This window comes from Amblyomma mixtum, chromosome 3, assembly GCF_055824585.1.
Source record: "Amblyomma mixtum isolate Tamu chromosome 3, ASM5582458v1, whole genome shotgun sequence".
In the NCBI taxonomy this organism is placed as follows: Eukaryota; Metazoa; Arthropoda; class Arachnida; order Ixodida; family Ixodidae; genus Amblyomma; species Amblyomma mixtum.
This window is the reverse complement of record NC_143014.1, coordinates 339,737,929-339,748,045: the sequence shown is the minus strand read 5'-3', so window position 1 is coordinate 339,748,045 and position 10,117 is coordinate 339,737,929. Positions and strand designations below refer to the sequence as shown.

At 46.2% G+C, this 10,117-nt stretch overlaps 1 pseudogene; it reads right to left on the bottom strand.

Annotated features, from left to right (window-relative positions):
* Positions 1–4,001: 4,001 nt before the first annotated feature.
* On the bottom strand, positions 4,002–9,490 carry LOC149356114 (uncharacterized; annotated as a pseudogene).
* Positions 9,491–10,117: the final 627 nt, after the last annotated feature.

Genomic DNA, 10,117 nt, shown 5'->3' with positions numbered 1-10,117 from the left:
GAATTAATAATATTTTTAGATAAATAATGGCCTCAAAAGGGGGAGGAGTTAGGGTAATAGTTGGCAGAGTCATTTGTGACAGCGCGTGGCGCCGCTGAGTAGAAGCGGCCCCTTTTACTGCACATCACTGTAACCATCAGTGGATTTTACAGGCACACACACACATACGGTACTTCGATGATAAGGTAGAGCTTTCATTGGGTTACAAAGTTCCACGGGCTGGTGAGGGTGATGGGCAGGTCAGTAGAGCGACTGAATGCTCAGCTCGGAGGCCGGCACACGTCACCGGATGGCGAGTTTGGAAAGTAAGCAAACATTTGGTGATATTTTCCTCCACTTCACACGTCGGTCGGTAACGACAGCCTGAACGCAATTCTGCTTCCAAAGAGCCTTCTGCATGCACAGTGTACAAATACGCGTTTCGAACTCCTTTCAGCAGAGCGGCACATCTGACCGCATCCCTCAAACGCTGCACGCAACTGCGTCGGGGTGCACCGCGCACGAGGCTGGCCAGGGGGCGGCGTAAATCGTTTTGAGGACGAGAGAGGGAAGAGACGCGCGCCCTTTGGGGAAGGGGCTGCCTGGAAAAGAGCAGCGCGGGGGAGTGGGCCGGCCTCATTTGCACCCTAATGAATAACCGAGCATCCCGCTGATCCGCGCCGAACGACAGGCGGTACATCAAAGGCGAGGCCTGCACCGGCAGCCGGAACACACACTGGGCGGCGCCATGCTTGCTTGTACACCGAGCGCGCGCGGGTACCGACGCGTGGTCGGACCATTTTTTTTTTACTTTTAAAGTTTCCTTTCTGTCGCACAGTGCAAATTCTCATGCGCTATACAACCGCGTGTTGACAATTCAAAGCTGCCCTCTCACCGGTAGCGGTGCCGACATAATCATCGCCATGAATGAGAGAAGAGGGCTGTTGGGACGCCAGAAAAAGAGTGCCAATTTCCGACAGCACTTTTGGATGCCATTGTCGAAGCGCTTAGCTTTGAAGCTTTCAAGTTTCAAAGCGTGTAGCTTCTCTGGTCGTCAAGTACCAAGAAACAGCCAGACCTTCAGGATTCTGAAATGACGGCGGGGGTGGCCACCAAGAAATGCATTGCCACCGTAGAGGACCCTTGATCCGCGTGCTTTTTGTGCGCCGAAAGAAAAAGAAAAATAGCCTTTTTGCAACAGATGCCTCGGCGTGCGGTTTACAGCGTCATGCATCTCAGTGAGTGTATTTGGACAACTTCCGGCTGTGAATTCCTGGACGCTAAAGGTACTGCCGCGACTGACTGGGTCGCCGACCGCATTAAATATTCCATCTTTGAACACAAGGCACGCCAAACACAGAGGTGTTTGCAGAGAACGCCAGGAATTTCAAGTACGCCGAGCTCATAGACAGCGCCAGGGAGATTAGACGCCGGTGAGCGCCCGGCGATTAAGCAGTGCAGAACATTTTTGATGGTCAAAAGGACAGTGCACTGTCGCAGACAAGTAAAAACGTATTAGCGCATTCTGCCACAATGCCCCAAGGTGACAATAACGATGGCAGAACTCGCTGTTTGGACTGAAATTTCTAATGGATATTGGCAAAGGATGTCATGTCTGAGTGGATGGCAGCGCTACTTTTCGCTCTTTCAATATATAACAGCGACTTTTATAGTCTAAACTTGATTCATCATCTTTCCAAATGTATTCGAGAAATAAATCACGTAAGCAATGCCACCGCTATGTTCGCAGCGGCCCTGTGGTCTACAGCGCTGCTGTCGGCTCAAGCGATAGACGGCATCTGTGATGCATATCAGCAGTATTAATTTGTTCACAGTACATATAAAGCCATATTAGTGGTCTGGACTGAAGATTTAATTAAACCTATGCACCTGAGTTCATGGCACGCTTATTTTTGCCATCCCACACCGCTTAGGCGTCGCGGTAGTAATCAGACTCACAGACTTCCACAGAGTTGGTGCACTGACTATATTTCGTGCCGCTGAGATCAAGGTTCGCAGACGCCGACTACCATGAGAAGGCGAGACTGCTAATGAAAACAAGGTTTTAAATTACTCTGCTGTGTTTCTTAGCGAGACAGGCGGGTATTTCTTTATTTCGGCAAAGAGCTTTCGACTGCCACAAAAAAAAAATGGGGGATCAAAGTGAGTCTTGACATGAGTAATTCAGCGAGTAGCTGAAGCCGGTGCTCTGTTTGGCCATGAAGTCTTTTACGAGATCTTCTCGCCGCCACGTTCTCGTTTCCGGTCGGGGGTAAAAAAACTCCGGGTAATTTCAGTTTCGACTGCTGGAGAACTAATGTTTAAAATGTAATAATTCCTGAACATGCAGAATTCGCGCTTTATTTTTTCGGGCACAATCATTTGCCAACACGAGATTGGCCTAAATAAAAGTAGTTTTTCAACCATTCTCTCTAATCACCCTCTCCACCAACGAAAAAGTTTCTTGTGTATTGGTCGGCGACATCAGCTGCACATGTGGTAAGGTTACGAAGCGGCTGAGTTTGCTCTTGCGGTGGTTTCAATGGCGGTCAGGGTTGGAGGTTTCTTCTGCATCGTTCTGAGAAATAGCGTACTTTTAACTAATGTACTTATTTGCCTAGATTTGCAGTGTGTGCTCCCGAATATAACCAAAGGCAAACAAAGCATGCCTCTTGACGAAACCTGTACACCCCAGCTTACACGTCCCGACACTGGTATCTAAATTGCCGCACGTATGTACAGCTCAAGGGATAGACATTTTTCAAAAGAAAACAAGCGCATACTATACTGTAGGAAAACTTCATACACATAGAAAACAAAATGACATTATTAAGCTACAAAGAAGATCAGAACTATACATCGTCATATCTGAACTATCTAAAAACAAAAACATAATGTTCTGCTATATGCAAACGGTGATTACAGTACAAAATATAAAGCCACAAGGCCACAAACACAAACCCAGCAGGCCAGTAGTCACATGCTAGTAAATAGGTAGCACAAAGAACGTCCTCTGGTGGTGTGCAAGCTCTGACAGTGCCAACTGGGACTAGCCTCTACACACTTGCACAGATTTTCAGAGGTTTGCCGACGGCATAATCAAAAACACATATCTGCGCAATGCTTTATTAGGCCCTCTGGCACGCAGCACCTTTTTCATTTTCTGGACTATTCATTGACTGAACATGAATTATGCGTTAGGCTCATCTTTCATTGGCGAGCTTATACAGCGACAAGAAGGTATTATGTGAACGAAAAGGTCCAGTAAATACTTGGTGTACATGTCATGCAGTAGATAGCTGTCCAGAGAACGCTATGTGGAAATTGCGCATGTGTTCAATGGAGCTGCAATATTCTTGAATGGAAAGGAATTTCTGTGTGTACTTAGTTTGCGACACTGTTTCTTTGCACATTTTCTGCAGGCAATAACAGGAATTTTTCGATGTGGTGGCGAGCTGGCCTGGGTCTACACACGACAGCCGGATATTTGACAACAGCCATGCAAGGTTCCTTTGAAGGAACCATCCTAGGGTGCTTCTCGGCGACATGGGCTATGCATGCCGGCCTTACCTCATGACCCCCTGAGGGAATCAGGACAGAGAGGCAGCCAAGAGTACCGGTAAGCAGCGGCTATTTGGCGGAATGTATCACAACATAAGAGATCCTCTCAACACATGGAACTTTTGTTTTGATTTAGGTACAACAAGGCACAGATCAAGACAAGGAAAACTGTGGAGAGAGCATTCCGAATCTGTAAAAGGAGATTTCTGTTCCCCGACATGAAACTGCAAACGTGCTGCACTGCACAATTTTGGCCGCCGTCGTGCTACAGAGGAAATGCCTCCTGCTCTGTTGCACACGAACACATGCCACTCTCAGCAGCCACAGCGACAATCACAGCTGCAACGACTGCCAGTGACTCGCAAAGTGGCTTCAGAGCCAGAGGAAGCATCATTCGACACCACTTCACACAAAATTTGGGAGTCTGAGAATTGCTCGTTCAGGGAACAATCTGTTTAATTTCACTCTTTGTTTAGCTCTTGCTTCAATGCAGCAATTCTGACCTGCAAAAGTTGCAGTTTAGCTTTTTCATTAGCACTATGAAGTGCATGTGCACTCCATTCTTCATCTGCAGCGCATGTCCCGCTTTCATTTGCATCCCTCTTAAATTATGCTCCTTTCGTTTGCGTTTGTTATCCGCAGCCACAGCCTGCAGACGAACACTCAGCTCTGTGGCAAAGAGAGATTCTTTTTGGGCAGGCGCAGCCTTGCGTCGGTGGTAAGCAGCCGGCTGTGGAGCAGCAAGAGTGGTTTTTTTCAGAGGAGGTGGCCATCATCGGCGCATTGTCTTCTCCATCGCTACACTATTGGTCGGGTAGGTTGTTGGAGGCCTCCTGGCCATCTGGGGCAACCTCAGCTGCCTCGCCACTTTCAGCCGCTTGGCTACTTTCCATTGCTTGGCTCCATGGGAAGTCCATGGCTTCATGGAACTCTGCACAATTGTTTGTAAATTAAACATGTTTAAATAAACTCTCAGTTGGTCTAGTGCTCATAACATTACAATACCACACTACCATCGAAGCAGAGATGTAGCAGTGTGCGCAGCATCATAATGACATAGATACGCCAGCTTATCTTCAGTGCATGAGAATGTTGCATTCAGGGTATATAGTCATAGGCATAGAGAATAGCAGTCATGTTCCCCGTAAGGCAGCAACAGCTGTATGTTTGCAGCCATAAACAACTATTTGGCAGTTACAAAAGTAGCAAACAAAAAGATGGAAACAAGAAACACCTGGTAGCATGTTTCCTTCTGTCATCTTCAGTAGTATGTAGAGAAAAAAATTAAGGCAAAGTTAGACAGCTGCATATGACAACACATGCATTGGCAGAATCAGACTGATCGAGTACACAGATGAATGTACAGACTGGCTTTTGAATGCTCATCTTTGCAAAGCATGTAGCTAGCATTCATTCTGCGTAGCACTCTGTGATATAAAATTTTTGTGTTCTTCATATTTACGTCTTTTATTTTCTTTTGCCTCTGATGGAGCTCTGATGTAGCGCGAAGATTGCCGCGGCTGCCGGTTGTCGCCGCACAAGCCCACTTGTGGCTTCGGCGCTTCCGTTTTTTTTGTATGTTCATATTATACTGAATAAAGAATTATTATTATTATTATCCCTAAACTTCGTTGCTCTAGGTAACCGCAAGTAGAAGGCCGCCTGAACAAGAGATGCTGGAGTTCGTCTTTCCAAATGTTAAGGAAAAAGAAGGGACCATGCTGAAGTTAAAATCATTTGTAATATGCAGAGCTCATCTCGTTCATGCTCACTGTGCAAGAATTTCAACTATGCAGTCGTATGCTCTCATTTACTGGATAATGGCTAAAAAGTTGCTGCTGGCTAAGCAATTGTGACAGAAATTTTTAATGCTACTTTCTGATTCGCTAACACGCTCACTGCTTTGCGTCCCATGCTAGCAGTTTATGTTGCAGTTGCATGGCTGATACAGCAGAATAACCATTCCCCGAGTTGACATGTTTTATTCACATTCAGTATTGCCTGATAAATTATTACAAAACTTCAAAGATTTCATATGAGCAATGCTTACAATATACACATACCATAAATTGTTGCCCAGATTTCAGTCAAGTACGTATAATCGCGTATATATTTAAAAGTACACAATTAAGAATCATACCATCAGCCTCCGCCTGTGGCTTGGACAGCGTAGCCTCCAGCAGGGCGGCAGCAGCCGGAGTACATTCCGAATTGGGCCCGCTGTTCTTGTAGTGGCTGCTGTCACTCTCAAATGTGTTGTGCACCCTCGTTCCCCTATGGGACGCCACGTCTCCAACTCGGTTGAGTTCGTCGTCCAGTTGGCTCGGTGGTGGCGGGCCTCCCCCTGAAAAAGGGCACAGAAGTTAAACAATAATGTTACTGAAATTCCTTAATTTTAGAGCGCCTACAAATGAGGTCAATGTCACACGAGACACTACAGAATCAAAACTATGTTCTTCGCGAAACGAAGCAAGAACGTGGCCAGAAAATTAATAACACGAGTGCTTGTGTTGTTCCTTCGCATCGTTTTCGCGTCCCCATCCGTGTAGCGAAGAAATGCTTCGCAGAAAACACAAAGCATGCCAAAATTAAATGCGATGAAGGAGGTGGAAAGCAAGGAATTCCTTTTTTTTCTACCAAGCAAAATAATGAAAGCAAAGTTCACCCGTGGGGAAATCCCCTTCATGTCTGCTGCCTTCGCTTTTCGCCACTTTTCTTTTAAATTATCCCAACACTTGCGCAATTGGGCTTCAGTGCGGGGCCGAACGTCGGTGCGGCAATTGTACTGTTCGGTTAGAAGCTTCCACGTGTTCTTCTTTTTCTCCAGTGAAGCCCCGTCACTCTTTTTAGATTCTATCACTGATATGTGCACTTTGACCAAATCCGTGAGGACGCGGCGCTCGCTCTCCGTAAACGTTGCTCTTTTTTTTTGTTCCATTTAACGTTTTTGAAAAATAGACAGTAGAATACAATATAATATATACAAAAACATCAACTGCTATCCGTACTAATTACAGAAAGCGCAAACACCAATAAAAAAATGCACGCACACGCACAACACACGAGGCACACGTAAAAAAAGAAAAACCGACGTCGACTCAACAAAGCTTCTTGTAGCGACGGCTGCCTATCGTTGTCGCTAGACTAAAAGAAACGGGCGTCAAAACTGAAGCCAGACTAATTAATTTTGTCTAATGAATGTGTATGACAGCTCCAGTATTTGCTGAACTACTTTGTATGCGACGTGAAATAGTTATGAGTGCATGCACTGATGACAGAAACTTTAATATTTTTTTAGCCTCGCTACCATACCTCTTACTTACGCGGGTAATGGCGCTTTCCGAAAGGCTGCCGAAAGGTAGGCTTCTGAAACGCGGCTTGGCCTTTTCCTTACCTTCCACTTTCTGTAACCTTTATGAAAGCCGCCTCTCGAGTGAAGGTAAGGTAAAGGTATAAGGCCAGTTTGTGACTACGGCGGTAAGGAAAAGCGAAGAGCGAGGAAATCTAATGTATCAGCTCAAAATCCTTTCACGACCATGTCCAGAAAAGACAGATGAGCAATTAGTCGCTTATTGAGCATTGGTAGTTTGTGGTTTTGAAAAATAAAACGCCTGAAACAAGTTCGGGGACAAACAGTGCAGGAGAGATTCACCAGACTCTTCCAAAAGAGCAAAAAATGCTTCCCATGCGCAGGCTCCCTTTGGTAGCGCACCTGAAAAGTTACAAAATTCTATATAGCACAAGTATACCTTCTTTGTCGGAGAATGCAGCACTTCTAACAGTGTTGCAACAAAGATGTCGCAAATGTCTCTCCGTGCAAACATAAAGTGCTCCCAACCCATCCAAGCCTGATTTTTTATGATACTCTTATGATAACCCGCCACCCTAGCTGCGAGTTAGCGCTTATCTGCGTCGTTTCCTTTCCGTCCCTCGTGTTCCTTTTGCGCTATTGTTAGATCATGAACGTTATCCAACTTGCCCAACTTCCGGCTTTGCTTAACAGAAGGCGACGTCAGCTGCATGGGCCAGAGTGTTAATTTTTCTTCGAACTAGAGAGAATCCACAGTTTAGCTCTGTTTTGAAGATACTGAGCTATAGACGCTTGAGATATACAAACTGTTGCAGCGCTAAACGCGCAAATTGCGAAAGCTGCTTGTTATAGCTAGGGTGTCCCCATGCTGCAGACGACGCGGATTCATAATTGATTCTGATCAAATCAGGTAAGTACTTCTTCCTAACTTGGTATTTAGAAAGCAACACAGTCATATGCTATCTCCGCGTCGAATTCCAGCGCTAATAAAGCGAGCGGTTCAACCGAGAGAAGCATTTTACGATGCGCGTTTAGCGTTGCAACAGTCTATATAACGCGAGTTACAAAGGCGACGTCGAACGGGTGTTTCATATGAAGTATGTTTGGTAACCTCTTGTCTGCTAGAGAGAGCCAGTGTACCGACCAGGTTCTTGTACGTGTTGAAGGTGTGCACGGGGGGGGGGGGGGGGGGGGGGGGGGGGGGGTGTTCTGGCAAGTGGGTTCTGAGGAGACGGAAAGGTGTGTGTACACCACTGCAGCCGAGACAGCACAGCTTCCTTTCGCGTCCGTCTTGTTATGTGTGTTCTTGAGTCTGTCCGTCATAAGTAGTGGTAGATTGCTTCGTATTGAGGAGATGCTTGACCAACTTGTCCCGTAACGCGTTTTGTCAAGAATAAAGTGCGCGACGTCACTTGCTGCCAGCCCAGGTTCTGCAGTAATTTGCACATTAACAAGGGATTTTTTTTTTCAAAGCAGAACTGCGCGAAGACGACGGGACAAAAAAAGGCACGAATACACACACACACAAAGCGCATGAATGGTATTCGTTCCTTCTTTTGTCCCGTCGTCTTCGCGCAGTTCTGTTTCGCTCCAACCATGAACCGACAAGCCCAACACCATGTCTGACTTCGATTTTTTTCCCACTGATATTTGTCTGCAATTTCTTTGCTAGCTGACGTTAGATTCTGAAACCACGCATCTACAGCGTTCAGTAAGGGATGCCCATTCGACGCTAGTGAAGATAATTAATGCTTGCGCACGAAGTGCAAATCGTGACTATCTCGCAGCCAATATAAATTAGAAATTCAGCGCACTCACCTGCAGTATACCAGCGAATTCAATCCGTGCCTTCGGAACTCCGCCCCTGCTCTCCACTCGGTACCCGCGTGCCACTGAAAACGAACCCAACGGATCCATTTCTCCGGCGAAGAGCTGATGCCGCTCCTGATCCCGGCACCGGGTGTCAAATCCCAGCCTATTCATGTTCTTTGGTGATTTGTCTTTCCTTTGTTGTCAAATATGTGATCAGAATTATCAAAGAATATACCGCACGGAATTAGCCTGGAATCACAAAGGTCATTTTATTACTTCAACTGTTCCTTCTACGGCCGAGCTGTCGCGGCCATTTAAAGGGGCGAGCTGTTAAAGTTTTCTGTTTAGTCACGAAGAGGAGGAATGGCAGTGGCAAACCAGTTCGTCCCCAAGGGGCTACTCCTTTTTTACAATGACGGCGCTTACTGAGACCCCACTCGAGTGGTTGTGTAAATGAAGCTAGCTGAAGTAGTCGTATTTGTCGTACAAGTCCGCTAGCCAAGCCAAGAGCCAGGCCAAGAGAAGAACAACTCGAAGAAAATGACGGGACATAACGGCTGTCGAAGAATCTTTGAACTAAGCCGTACACTTGTTTAGCCTGATTTGTAATCTTACAGTGTACCGACAGGTACTGTTACTCATCAGCTTCGAGCAATCCACGACTAACGATTTCTTTTTAACGGCAATTATCTCACAGTATGTACTCGGCAGGACTGCAGGAAGCCAACATAAAGGCGACGCCTATAGCCGGCTTCCCTTTCCCTGAGGTTCAGTTGCACCTCCTCTGAGTGAGCAGTCATCGCCTGTGAAATCCAAGCCAGCATACATGGTGCACATTACTGACCAGTCAGCCTGAGATATGGCGTTAAAGTGGCGCTTCCTGTGAACCCAACGAATGCGGTCACAATCACTGATAAAAATTTAGGGGGCACTTTGACTGTCTAAAGTGCGTAGAGGCGAAAGCATTTTCCGCACCACTTTGACTGCTTCAGTGCCACTGGTGGCGTCACATGCAATTGAAAACTAATTACTAAGTGATGACAAATTACCAATCAATGGTTAATTACAGATTAATGCCTACATACTAATTAACTGCTAATTAATGACGCTTAAGCTTCGCCTTTAGGAGTGGAACGCGACAGCGTGTTGTAGCGCTTCCAGGGAGTCCACGGAACACAACCACCCGTTCGGCGCGATGCGTTCCCCTTTGAACGCAACGCTTTTTGAGGAAAGGAAATGGCGCAGTAAGTCTCTGTCATCTCGGTGGACACCTGAACCACAACGTAAAGGAAGGGAGGAAGTGGGAGTGAAAGATGAAATACAAAGATGGGCCGTAATGAAGAGAATGAAAATTGTATTTGAGGAAAGGAAATGACGCAGTAACGGTCTCACATATCTCGGTGGACACCCGTCAAAATTCATGGGGGCACTTTTTCACCTAAAGTGCAGTCACTG